The sequence below is a fragment of the Dermacentor silvarum genome, chromosome 1 (assembly GCF_013339745.2).
Source record: "Dermacentor silvarum isolate Dsil-2018 chromosome 1, BIME_Dsil_1.4, whole genome shotgun sequence".
NCBI classification, from domain to species: Eukaryota; Metazoa; Arthropoda; class Arachnida; order Ixodida; family Ixodidae; genus Dermacentor; species Dermacentor silvarum.
Genome location: NC_051154.1, coordinates 354,569,801 through 354,584,245, shown reverse-complemented (window position 1 = coordinate 354,584,245; position 14,445 = coordinate 354,569,801). Strand labels below are relative to the sequence as shown.

At 48.5% G+C, this 14,445-nt stretch overlaps 1 non-coding gene across 1 annotated transcript; it reads left to right on the top strand.

Moving 5' to 3' along the window:
* Nucleotides 1-12,683: 12,683 nt before the first annotated feature.
* On the top strand, nt 12,684-12,758 carry Trnac-gca (transfer RNA cysteine (anticodon GCA)). Its single transcript has one exon. It is a non-coding gene; the product is annotated as a tRNA-Cys (tRNA).
* Nucleotides 12,759-14,445: the final 1,687 nt, after the last annotated feature.

Genomic DNA, 14,445 nt, shown 5'->3' with positions numbered 1-14,445 from the left:
ACGAATAACCTTTCAACACATTTGCCTGCGCACTGCAAAGCATGTGAATGTAACGCAAGATTTAAGGAGATCAGCATTCTGGGTAGAAGCAACGAGGTGCTGGCACGAGAAATGCTCGAGGCATAAAAAGAAAAAAGATATCTGCATTAGCGATACGTCAGTGGTGTTGCGCGGCGCCGAGTTTGAATTTTTTAGATGCTTTTTAAACTAGCACATTATTCTTATTGACTCATCTGGGTGGGGTGATACGTGGAACCTTGCCGTGCATGTGTTATCTCAGATATATTTTGCGATGCTTTCTCGGAATAAAGTTAGTTGCGAGTGACGCTCTTTCCTTTCACCTGTATTTTTTCCTTGATGTGTTGCGTCCTATCGTTGTATGAAGAATGTTGTCAGTAAAATCTTATAGCCCAATAAGCGTTACAAACTGTGACTACAAAATATTTACGAAAGTGCTAGCGAAAAGACTTCAAAGTGTCGTAACACAGCTAGTGGGACCGCATCAAACATGTGGCATCAAGGGCCGAACAATTTCCACAAATACGCATGTAGCTCGGTGTGTGCTTGAATGCTGCGATGCCCTCTCCTGTCGGGTTACAGTGCTGCAACTGGACTTGGAGAAAGCGTTTGACAATGTATCCCATGAAGTACTCTTTTCATTATTAGAATACGTTAATGTAGGCGGAGTGATATTAAATGGAGTTAAAATGGCCTACTCAGAGTGCAGCACGCGGATTATTATAAACAAAAAGTTAATTGAACCAATCCAACTTCTCTCCAGTGTTCGGCCAGGATGTGCAATTTCATCATTACTTTTTGATCTCTACTTGGAACCTTTCTGCTTGAGCCTAAATAATAGCCAAAAAGTTCGCGGTTTTATGCTTGAAGCAACAGAAGTCAAGGTACTCGCATACGCTGATGACATTGCTGTCTTTTGTCAAGACCAGGAAAGCATCAAAGAGGTGGTTAGGCTGACTGGTAACTATTGTAAGGAAGCCGGATGTAAGATTAATTGGGAGAAGACCATAGGGTTTTGGCATGGCGAGTGGAGCGAAAAACCTGAATTATTCGCTGGCGTACAATGGCAGCAATGCCAACAACGTACTTAGGTGCCCCTCTGCAATGTTATGATGATACCGAACAATATTGGAAAGAAGAAACAGAGCGGGTGAAAGATAAGATACTGGGATGGCAGGGTCGGAATCTGTCAATGTTTGCACGTCCGACTATTTGTAATCTATTTTTAGTCGCCAAGTTATGGTATGTGATGCAAGTGTTGTTCATGTCCCGGGATAACCTACAAAAAATTCAGTCTTTGCAGTGTTTATTTGGGGAGGGAGTTGGGAGAGAGCTAGTCGCACTAACCTGTTTTTGTCCGTGAAGAAAGGTGGGCTTGGTCCGGCGCACCTCTTTATCAGACAAATTGTGTCACGTTTTATATTTTTAAGAGATCAGTGTGACCCATTTTTGCGCACGGTTATACAAGTTCGACTGCACAATGCACTACCGGAATTCATTGTTTGTACAAATAAGACCGCGATACGCGGTATAAGAGGTTACTGGCACGAAGTTGTTGTTGCTTTTCGCATACTTAAGGTGCGTTTTTCTTTTGAATATTTGAGTACAGTGAAAAGGAAAAACCTGTACAAAGATTTATTGGATGTTATGTTACCTGTTCCCTTGTACAGAAACATATACACTGGAGTTTCTGGACAAGACGTCTTAAGACGAGTTAAAGGAATGCCGATAAAACCCCATGTAAAATCATTCTTTCTCAAGCTCCATACAAACACTTTACCGGTAAAAACGTGGCTGCAAGACAAAGGAATCTTCGTACCGTGGACAGTCAACTGCATATTATGCAAAAAACCAGAAACAATGGAACATGTTTTTATCAAATGCTGGGATCCAATATTTCATTGGGGCATCCTGCAGCGAACTATTAAAAAGGAACTGCCGATTACGCCACATGGAATCCGATATTTACCAGTTGAGAATGATGGCGACATTCCTTACAACATGATAATGGTCCTGAGGCTCCATAGTATATGAAAAACTAGAATGGCAGTAAGACATGCCGACGTTGGCCTTCACACAGTAAGGGAAAATTTTATTGAACATGTAGCGTATATGCGAGCGATTTACCGTGCACAACCACAGCCACCCGATTGGGTGGGACTGTTTGATGAGTTGACCGCTTTCAGAAAGTTTTGAAACCTTTGTATAGTTCCCTTCTGTATCATGTAAACAGGCAATAAAGAAAAAAAAAGGGGGGGGGGCATAGCTCAGTGGTAGAGCATTCGACTGCAGATCGAGAAGAGGTGAGTCGAGAGAAGTGGCGTGTCCAAGGTGCCGCAGACAAATGTTCCACCACGAGGACTGTTCTTCTCAAGCTGAAGAGCGGCCTGAAAGTGGAAGATATTCCTCACTAAATACGTGTTGCCGGAGAGTTGGCCTTGGTGGTGGTACCCGGTCGGCCGATGCAGTGCCTCCGCTGCCAAGGCACTGGGCACGCGCGGCGGGAGTGTAAGGTGCCACGCTGCTCCCGGTGCCGACGTTACGGGCACATTGACACCGAATGCGTCAAGACCTACGCTACCGCGAGTGGCCCAGCCGCGAGTCAAGAGGCCACAGAGCACGTCATGGATGTGGTCGAGACCGAAGACGCTGCTAAGGGAGCTGGAGAACTTGTGCAACCAGCGACGGGACAAATGCCGGGACGGTACCGGAGGGCGTTGACGCCAAAGGCGTCGAAACTGCAGAGCAAGTGACTGGGCCGGCACGGGTCGAGACGGTTGATGGCCCTGCGAAGGGAGGCGCAAGTGAAGACGAGCGGGACGACGACGATGCAGCAATGCAACAGGGCGAGGCCGCTAATGAAGGTGACCGGGCTGCTAGTCTCGGAGCCACCTTCAAGCGCCCCCGTGATGAGGCTGGGGACAAGGACAACGTGGCAACCAGCTCCAGTGATGGGCCGCCGGCAAAATCGCCTCTTGGGAGGCGGTCGAGCTTCAAACCAAAGCCGAACGTTCCGTCCGACAGAAAGCCTAGGGACAAAGCCCAGCAGAAAAACAACGACGAGAAACCGGGCGGTCCCGGAGGCGGCTAGCCGAGCGCTGGTCGTGAGGGGTAAGCACCATGCTATGGGCCTACCTCATTCTCTAGTTCAACATGGCTCCTAATCCGTCACTCAGTATTGCAACTCGAAACGTTAGAGGGCTGGCGGCTAGGCGTAGGCAGAGTCAAGTCCTACGGTTGGCCACTGACCAAGACATAGACGTACTAGTTGTCCAGGAGACCAAGGTAGACGGGGAGGAGGAGCCCGGGAGCATGGTGATGCGTTTCACGACCAGATATTATGCGGTGGTGAGCCACGCGGTAGGGACGTCAGCTGGATGCATCCTGTTTATTAAGAAGTTACCCGACCTTGTGGTTGAAAGTTTATTTCATGTCAATCGGGAAGAATGGTTGTTTGCGATTTTGTTTGTGGTGGAGTCAAATTCCGAGTTAGGTGCATATATGCGCCAAATGTTGTAGAAGACCGTGCTTTATTTTTTTCGAATCTTTTTCAGTACATTAGCCGTGATAAGTGCATGATTTTGTTGGGGGATTTCAACTGTGTTTTGAGGGCTCGGGATCGATCCAATAATGCCGGTATTCGAGATAAAAGCAGTCACATACTTTCTAAGTTGATTAGTGATAGTGAACTAGACGATGTATGTGACTGTCTGGAGGGGGAGCGGGAGGTGATGTATACACGATTTCAAGGCAGTAGTCATGTGCGGTTAGACCGCTTGTACATGTCACAAGACATGATTCTAAAGTGCCACAGTTATTCTTTCACACCTGTGTCGTTCTCAGATCACTGCTTGGTGAAGTGTCGCAGAGGTACGAAGAAGAAGGAATCATCTTTTAACTGGGACCTATGGAAAATGAATGCCTTACTACTAAAAGACGAGCCATTTGTAGAGGCCATACATGAGGCCATTATAGAAGTATGCGATGAAAGTACTGAAACAATAGCAGAGAAATGGGAATGGTTCAAACAAAAGGTGAAAATGAAAGCAATAGAAAGGTCGAGCTGCTTAAAGTTTGAGAGGGAAATGAAAGAGACTTACGAAAGATACTTAAGCAGCTTTTAGCGCTTGAGTGAAAAGGGCCAGGGGAGTATAAACAAGATATGTGAACCATAAAAGAAAAAAATTGCCCGCCAATCCACCCTGTGAAGGTGGTTGGAAAGCGAAGCTTTTTACGCCACCCTCACGGTGACTGCGGCGCACTTGATATTTCACACACTACAACGTAACTTTAACCACGGCCTTTATTATTATTTACTTCACAACAATGTTCACTACTGCTTTATGATCGGTGTGATATACACTACTAGACTACCCCATAGTGGGGTAGTCTAGAAAATGAACCGAAGCAGTTACTAGGCTGGAAGGGTTTCGAATGACGTCGACCCTCTTTCAAGCAGCTGCATAAGCTTTGCAAAAGCTGCAATGTAATCTTACGGACCGCGCCGAGCCTGTTTCCGTTGTTTGCCCGCAGCCCTTATCATCCATCATGTTGGCTCATCACTTTGAAGCTTGTTTTTGTGGTTTTTCTTGCGAAAACGAGTGCTTAGTTGTACGCTGAATGCCTGAATTCAAGTAAGCTATACTGCTATACCTGCAATTTTTAGCGGTTCGTCGGGATCGTTTTTTTGCTTACAACGACGGACACGACAGAACCCTTGGCTGGTAGAGGTACAAAGCTTCGCTTTAAAAATTGAGCAGCTGGACAAAGAACGCTATCAAGGTGCGATTGTGCGCGCAAGAGCAAACGCATTAGTAGCGGGGGAGACGCCCACCAAAAGGGCGCTTGGACTTGAAAAAGCCCATGGAAGACGTATTCATGTCGATAAGATTTCATGGAACGGCACACTAGCCGATGACAATAAGAGCATAGGCCGAGCGTTTTTAGAGTATTAGCAGTCGCAGTTTGCATTTCAAGAAGCCAATGTAGACGAGTTTAAAAAGGTTTTTCTCGGTCGCATGGCGCGATTAAGCCACGACGCGAAAGACCGAGTAGAAGGGAAAATTACAGAAGAGGAAGTCGAGAAGGCAATGAATGACTTGAGCAGTGGGAAATCACCTGGACCTGACGGTCTCAGTGCGTGTTTTTATAAAGCTTTTAAGAAAGAACTGTCGCCCTTGTTAAGAGACGTGTTTAACGAAGCGTATGCGAACAAAACTTTGCCGCCTTCTTTTGGTAAAGCGCATAGAATATTGATACCTAAGAGCGATAAAGCGGAGAAACTTTTGCTCGTGACGTCTTATAGGCCGATATCTTTAACCAATGTTGATTATAAGATTTTCATGAAGGTTTTGGCAGCCAGACTTCAAAGCGTCATCAAAGAAATAGTTGCAGACCACCAAAAGTGTGGGATTAAAAAAATTAAATTATGGGGTTTTACGTGCCAAAACCAGTTCTGATTATGAGGCACGCCGTAGTGGGGGACTCCGGAAATTTGGACCACCTGGGGTTTTTAACGTGCACCTAAATCTAAGTACACGGGTGTTTTCGCATTTCGCCCCCATCGAAATGCGGCCGCCGTGGCCGGGATTCGATCCCGCGACCTCGTGCTCAGCAGCCCAACACCATAGCCACTGAGCAACCACGCTGCAGTATACCTAAGAGTGACAAAGCGGAGAAACTTAGGCTCGTGACATCTTATAGGACGATATCTTTAACCAATGTCGACTATAAGATTTTCATGAAGGTTTTGGCATCAAAGAAAAAGTCGCAGACCACCAAACGTGTGGGATCAAAGGGAGGTCAATTTTTTCGAATATTCACACGATGCGGTGCCTGCTCGAGTGCTTTGACATCACTTACGACGGCGTCGCAGTGCTCCACCTTGACCTCGAGAAAGCGTTTGACTGTGTGTCTCATGATATTTTGTTTGCCATTCTGGAACACGTTAATGTGGGTGCCATTATCACTGAGGGAGTGGCGTTGGCATATCAGAACTGCACAACACGCTTAATTGTGAATAAATCATTGGGGGCCCCCATTAACGTCATGCGTTCTGTGCGTCAAGGTTGCCCCCTCAGTCCTCTTTTGTTTTCGATTTACATAGAAACGATGTGTTTGGCGATAATTGAGAATGATCATATACGCGGTTATAGCTTCGTAGCTATAACCGCGTATATGATCATTCAGCTTCGCTCCTGGCATATGTAGATGATATCGCCGTGTGTTGTACAAACAGAGAAGGTGTAACGGAAACAATACGCGTTGTGAAACAGTTTTGTGATGTGACGGGCAGTAAAGTGAACTGGGGTAAATCCCTCGGTTTGTGGCACGGAGAGTGGTCTTCGGCCCCAGACAACTTTGCTAATGTGAGCTGGGTGAAAACCCCTACCAAGTATCTGGGTGTTCCCTTGGACAGTTACAAACACAGCGAGGAATACTGGACGAACCAAATAAAAGAAACAAGAGAGAGAGCAGACAGGTGGAAAGGCATCAACCTGTCCATTTTTGCAAAGGCAACTGTATGCAATATGTTTTTCATTACGAAGTTGTGGTACGTCATGCAGACGTTGTTTTGTTCAAGGGTAAATGTACAAAGGTTGCATAGAGTGTTCGCCGTTTTTATCTGGGAATCTAGCTGGGAAAGATGTAGCCGAACAAATCTGTTCAGGCGGGTGAAGGAAGGGGGGCTGGGCTTGGCGCATCTTTTTGTACGACAGCTTGTCAATAGATTTTTGTTTTTTCGAGATGTGCGTGATCCATTTCTGCGTACGGTATTACAGCTCAGGTTAAGAGACGCCTTGCCGGCACTCATTATTAGTACTAATAGTATGCCAGGGGCGATTCGCGGCTATCTTAAAAGGGTCGTCGATAGTGTGCGCTTTCTTTCTGTGCGTTTTTCTTCCGATTATCTTTCTGACGTGAAAAGAAAGACATTATATAAAGATGTATGCGACATTGTATTTCTAGCGCCACTGTACAGAGCTCTATACAGTGGAGGACCAGGACAGGATGTCCTTAAACGGGTGAAAAGAATGGAGGTGCCTACTGGGGTAAAAACATTCGTTTTTAAGCTACACGCAGGAACACTGTCAGTGAAAACATTCATGGAAGAACGTGGCTTCCTTGTACCATGGGGCTCACACTGCTTGATTTGCAAGCAACCTCAAACAGTAGATCATGTGTTCTTGCATTGCTGGGAAAGGGTCTACTTCTGGGATGTCCTAAAACGGACAATCAAGAAGGAGTTTCCGTTGAATCCGCGTGGGATCAGGTACCTAGCGATAAAGAATGAGGATGGGGTTCCATACGATTTAATCATGTTCCATGGCCTCCACTGTTTATGGCGGGCACGGATGGCTGGGTACCATTGCGACCCAGACGCTAGGCCTGCTCGTATGTATTTTCGAGACAGTATGTCTCGACGAGCACTCCGCCATGACCTCCCAAGGGGTGACACCGGGTCAGAAACGCCAGCTGATTTGTACAAGCCAGCCTCACTGCAAGCGACAAGACACTGGTGACTCTGAAGACGAGTCAACAATCATCGAGGACGACAACGTGGCGAACCTTTCAGACCTCCACATGGACGAGGGTGGTTTCCGAGTTGTGCGCCATCGTAAAGACAGGGCGGAGGGAATTCCAGTGCTAATCACTGCAGAATCCGAGAGAGCTGATTTAAGGCAAGTGAACCCTATTCTCCTGTATTCTGAGCTTGAAGCGATTCTCGGTGGAGCACCAGTGAAGAGCCGCTTCACAGCACAGGGAGCTTTGCTCTTAGATGTGGAGACAGAAGGACAAGCCAACATCCTTCTAGAGACCAAGAATATCGGCGGCATAGCCATATCTTCCCGTGTCCCGCACAGTTATATGAAAAACACGTGCATTGTTAGAGGAGTCCCAAAATGGTACTCGGATGAGGAGCTGCTCACCTTCCTGAGACCTCAGGGAGTATTTCATGCAAAAAGAATCATCCGTCGGGTCCACACCTCGTCATCTGAATGGGAGTCAAGGCGCACTAACTCGGTGGTTCTCACATTTGCTCGAAATTCTGAACGCCCCGAGAAGATCAACCTTGGTTTCACCAGACACGAGCTTGTCGACTACGTGGAGACACCACCACGCTGTTTTAAGTGCCAGCGCTTCGGACATATCGCCAAGTACTGTCGTGGGGAACAGAGGTGCAAGCGCTGTGGGGGACCTCATGATTTTAAGACGTGTGCAAGCAAAGAAAACTCTGTGTGTGCAAACTGCGGCGGCGACCATCCTGCTAGCTACGGTCGATGTCCTACGCGGACAGCAGCTCAACGAAGGAATAAGATGTTTGTTTTGGGTCCAAAGAATGCCAGCGCACCATCGAACACGAAGAAGACACTCAGCGCGCCACAACTAACTGCTTTGGAAAGAGACTACGCTTCTGATTTCCCGCGTCTCACACCGATGAACGAAGTTATTGAGCCAACGCAAACGGTCACCGCCGCTGAGAAACCTGTTCCTAAAGAGTCCGAAAAGCGCACCTATGCGGCCGCAGTGAACCGACCTCAAGCACCACTTGGAAGCAGTCAGCTGGAAAACTGCCAGCATGTGATACGCGCTCTGTTCACGGCACTACGTTCCCACGTCGCGAAGATGCCTGCGAGCTCAACGAAGGATATGCTGGAAGCAGTGCTGGCTCTTGAGTCAGTAATACTCTGCTCTACTTCCACATACCCTCAGTAGCATAATGGCAATTTCTCGCCCACTTGGTCCATTCCGTCGCCCAAAAGTGCCCTTAATAATGCAATGGAACTGCGCCGGTATTCAACAGCGTCTGTGTGAACTCAGCCTTTTCCTTCGAGACATACCTATACCAATTCTAGCCCTCTCGGAGGCTGGTCTCCCTAATGGAAGGACGATCCCAGGGTACATCAGACACGGAAATCCGAGTATACCGTCATTTGCTAATGGAAGTGCGATGATATACATCAGGCGAGAAATACCTCACGTCGCCTTACCAGTGCAGGACCTTTGTTCTACCTACTTGGAAGTCACCGCTGTGCAAGTGTGCCTAGGAAACCGAAAACTCAGTGTAGTGTCGGTGTATATAAGTCCACGCAGGAAGGTCTCTATGGAGGCGTTTATAAAGGCCCTTTGCATTCGTTGCCCCTCTCCTAGAATAATCTGTGGCGATTTTAACGCACATCATTCGCTTTGGGGAGATAAGATTGCAGATTTCCGAGGCAAGGAACTTGTCGCAGCCGCGGATGCTGCTGACTTATGTATCGCGAACGATGGTAAACCAACTTTCTTCAGACCACCAGATTCATGGAGTGCCATAGACCTCGTGATCCATTCTACAGACCTTTACGTATCGTCGACAACGGCCCCAGACAGGATGGGCAGCGACCATTTTCCGATCTTCACCAACATCACCGGATTTCACACTGCTGGTCGACAATTCTGTGCTGTGACACGCTGGGACACATACAGAGAAGCGTTGGATGAATCCCCTGGTGAGCTATTCGCAGATATGCTGCGGAGCAAGAGAGTGGCTACCTCAATGTTGAAACTGCCAGATCATTTTCCTACTCCTGATTTGAAACTAAAGAACCTCTGCGCAGCGCGTAGGAGAGCGGAGCGGAAACTAATGAGAAAAACGGGAAATCCCTCTGCAAAAACTGAATACAACAGGATAAACGCTGTCATCCGTCGTCACACAAAAAGGTTAAGACGAGTTCAGTGGGCTGCTTTCTGTGAGAGCTTATCGGCGTTTACTCCCATGACAAGAATATGGGGAGTAATGAATAGCCTATCCGGAAAGATTCGCCCGCACAGGCCATTTGAAGCACTTGCTTTGAAGCAAGGAAAAGATTTGCAAACCCTTGCAGAAGATTTTGCAGATGGATTCACATCTGGCAGATCAGCAGGAGTATCGAACCCTCTGTTGTCTCAAGCATTCCATACCATGGATACGCCATTCACTTTCCGTGAGTTGGATATGGCGCTGAGCAAATTAAGAAGACGCTGTGCTGTGGGTCCCGATTCGATCAGCAATCAGATGCTGACAAATCTGCCGTACGAACGAAGACGAGCCCTTCTGGACACATTTAATCACGTCTGGAGCACGGGAGAGATCCCAGAAACGTGGAAGATAGCATGGGTGGTGCCAGTACTCAAGTCCGGAAAGGATCCTGCGAACCTCGCCTCATATCGGCCAGTATCGCTAACATCATGCGTATCAAAGTTGATGGAAAGACTAGTATGTGCGAGGTTAACATGGTATCTTGAGCAAGGAAATAGACTGCCATCGTGCATGACCGGCTTTCGTCCACGGTTGAGTGCCCAGGACAGTGTCTTGGATTTAATAAGCCATATCGAGCACCATCGCGCGGACGGCCTTTCCACACTCGCCATCTTTATGGACGTTGCCAAGGCATACGACTGTGTGCTTCATACAGGCATCATCAACGGACTCCAAAACATGGGCGTCTCAGGAAATGCTCTTCGATTCATCCATGAATTTCTCAGAGATCGGTATGCCCAAGTTAAGCTCGGAAGTATAATGAGTGATAAGCGACGAATTTCCCTCGGTGTCCCACAAGGAAGCGTCCTATCTCCCTTGCTTTTTAACGTTGCCATGGCCAGCCTTCCAGATGCACTGAAAGTAGGTCGGACGGCAGTTAAAATGTCCATCTACGCAGATGACATCTGCATTTGGATCTCGGGGTACCAACACAAACGGTTGGCCCGGATCGCCCAGGGCGCAATCTCCGCCATCGAACGCCACTTATCGATGCTTGGCCTATCTTTATCAGCGGAAAAATCTGCCTTCATGCTTTTCCCGGGAGTGAGACGCAAGTCAACACGCCTGACGCTGAATATCAGAGGGCATTCAATTCTTCGTGCAACTCATGTTCGATTCCTGGGCGTCACCATCGACAGCAAGCTACTATGGCGTCGTGCGGTCGAAAGTGTTGTGGCTGCATCAGTGCAAAGAGTCAACGCACTTCGTCGATTCGCAAGTGTACGTTGGGGAAACAATCCTATGTCCATGCTTAAACTGAATGCGGCACTGATAACAAGCCGCATTCTCTATCAGCTCCCTCTGATATCCCCGTCATCGAGTCAATTCGAGTGCTTGGAGGCTGTGCACAGAAAGGGACTTCGCTTGGCGATGGGAGTTCCACAGACGGCTTCAAACAAGAAAGTCACTAATGAGGCAGAATCTCTTCCACTCCGTCTCTTGGCATCTCAGGCATTGTTGACGCAGCTATTAAGGCTGGGCGAGTCCCGCGCAGGCACGGCGCTTCTCCGGCGGCTAAGAGCAAGAACTCGCTCACATTTCCATGCGGCGCTGAACACTTTCGAATGTTTAGGATTGGAATGGCCTAAACGCAGTCGCCTTGACCCGCCATGGTCTTTTTCGGACGTTACCTGCAGCCTCAGTGTACCCCACCTACCGGCGAAACGCACCATTTCAACTGCAGAAGCAAAGTTTATTGTGCTGGAACACTTGAGCACAGCATTTCAACGCCACTTACAAGTTTACACAGACGGCTCGGTGTGCGCACAAACAGATAGCTGTGCAGCGGCATTCTGCATACCATCCCTTGATGTGTCATGGTCTGGCCGACTGGATCGCGTAGTTTCCTCTACAACAGTAGAAAGCGCCGCAATCACCGCGGCTTTGCGGAAACTACGGGCCTTCTCTGCACGAGATGTCGTGGTGCTGACGGATTCCAAGTCAGCGTTACAGAGATTGCATCGTGGCCTACCTCTAGAGAAATTTACAAGGCAATCTCTGGCACTGATTAACGATCTAACAAGCAAAGGATTTAATATAAGATTCCAGTGGATACCATCACACGTAGGAATTGATGGAAACGAGAAAGCTGACGCCCTTGCACGCCTAGCGCTGACATGTGTCCCAAAAGTGAAAGCTCCAAAAGCTCTTCAGAACCCTAAGGGTGTAATCCGCCTTCACTTTAGGGAGATCCACAAGAATCCCCACGAAGCCTGCGTGACTCATGGATTTACCCGCGAAGAAGCGACGCTTTTATACCGCATCAGGACCGACTCCGCGTACACCACAGCTTGGTTATTCAAGACTGGGCTTCGCGCTTCCCCATTCTGTGCTTTCTGTGGTGACATTGGCGACATCGAACATTACATTTGGATATGCCCGCAGTTTGACAAAGAAAGAAAAGCGATGATCGACAGCCTACAAAAGAGCGGTCTTACGCACAGGACATTTGAAGACGTCGTTTTCCCCGGAGGACCTGCGACAACCAGGAAGAGAGCGCAACGACTGCTGCTGGCCTTCCTGCGAGACACGGGGCTCATAGACACTTGGTGACACACCCCTGTTATCAACTCGAAGGAGGATCAGGCGGAACAATTGCCGGCTATGTATGCCAGGCTAACCCCGCCTGCTTCAACATCATCACCACCACCACCACCACCAGTATGTCTCGGTTCATTGAAATAAAGAAAACACAAGAATGTGTACCCGATTGACTGTCGTGGATAGAACCTCTGACAGCATTAAAAGAATTTTAATTTGACAACGCCAGTCCATGTTGTACTGATAGCGGTCATGTTTTCCAAATATGTTTTGTAGTTGTGCTTTTTGAGATTTTGTTCTATACTGTGTGCTCTGTACATTCTCAAAGGCCGGCAATAAAAAAAAAAGCATAGCTCAGTGGTAGAGCATTCGATTGCAGATCGAGAGGTCCGTGGTTCAAACCCGGGTGCCCCCTTTATCATTTGCATTTTTGCAATATTTTTGTGTCTGAAGCTCATAGGAACGCGCCTTCGCTGCATCTCAGTTGTCGGGGGCATAGCTCAGCGATTCCATTTGCGGCTTTCGAGCGATACGGTCACGGAATGTCGCGCTGGGTCGGAGCGGTATCAGCGCCCCCAGCGGGTCGCGGGAATATTTTTTTGCTGCTTCTGAAGATTACCAAGTTATTCTGCCGAACCTGCCAACAGGAAAAATTGTGCTAACACAGTGTTTATGCATGCTGAAGTTACTGCTAGACCCTACAGAGTGTAAGACTTCAGGACACATTGCTTCATCTTGGTGTGCTGGCCGACGTTATCACGTTAGGGGCGTACCAGATGAACCACGTCTGGGCTATCACCCTCAAGGACGCTGCCGCTGCGGAGAAACTACTTGCTGCGAAGGACGTGAAGGTTAAAGAACACAAGTGCCTGATAGTCGACCCTAATGACCGAGGTATTCGCTTCAAGATTCACTGGCTGCTCCACGGTGTTGCTGACGAGGATGTGCGTGCCGCGCTATCGCCGTACGGGAAGGTGGTCGACGTTTCAAAGGAAAAGTGGCGAGCGCAAGGCGTTCTCGACAAGGGCTCTACGACCCGTACGGTTATTTTGAAGTTGGGGCCGGGTTTCAAGATCGACGACATACCGAACCAAATCAAGGTGGCCTTTGAACCTGCGCTAATTGTTGTACCAGGCAGGGCCCCACTTTGCCTCCGTTGCAAATCTAGTGGGTGTTGTGACGTCATCCGTCATGCGATAAGACAATCGCGTGTCATTAATTGTGGGCTCGCAAACTAGTGCTGGCTGCGGATGCGCCGAGAGATAGCCAGTGCTTATATACGCGCTCGAGTATCGTTGTATGTTCTCTTCTTGTTGTTGAGTTGAGGCTGCCAGTGTGCACCTCGATAATAAAGTTCGTTCTAACCCGGTCCCGGTGTCAAGCTACAACAACTGGCGACGAGGACGGGATCCGCGCCGGGTTTCTAGGATGGCCACCACAACCAGTCCGAACGGAAGCATGGCGACCACTGTTTGGAAGCTACCGGAGTTCCATCCAGATGACAGCAACTTTGAGGTATACCTGGAGCGGTTCAAAGTATTTGCCGCGGCCAATGACACAGCTGAGGGCAAGAAGCTACCGGTCTTCTTAACGGCTATCGGTGAGAAGACGTACGTCACGCTGCGGAGTTTTCTGCTGCCTAAAACACCAACTAAGGCGTCATTCACGGAAGTCGGGAACGTTCTGAAGAAGCATTACGCTCCTAAACGCTCCATGGTCACGGAACGGTATCGGTTTCACCAGCGAAAGCAACAACCGCATGAGACCGTCGCAGATTTCATAGTCGAATTGAAGAAACTCGCTGCAACCTGCGAATTCAGCACCTTTTTGACGGAAGCTCTGCGGGACCAGCTCGTTGCTGGGCTACGTACCGAGGGAGTACGGTGCAGGCTGCTGGCAAAGCCAGATGACGAAGTGACATGGGAACGCGCGTGCAGCGTAGCCATAGCCATGGAAGCAGCGACGCAAGACAAGAAAGAAATGCTGCAAACCAATGCCAAAGGAGCGCCTTCAGGAACGGAAGACATCCACTGGCAACAGGAAGTCGCATAACAAAGCAAAGCCCTAACGAAAGGAGCGCCGGCCCAGTCCAGCTTCGCAAAAGC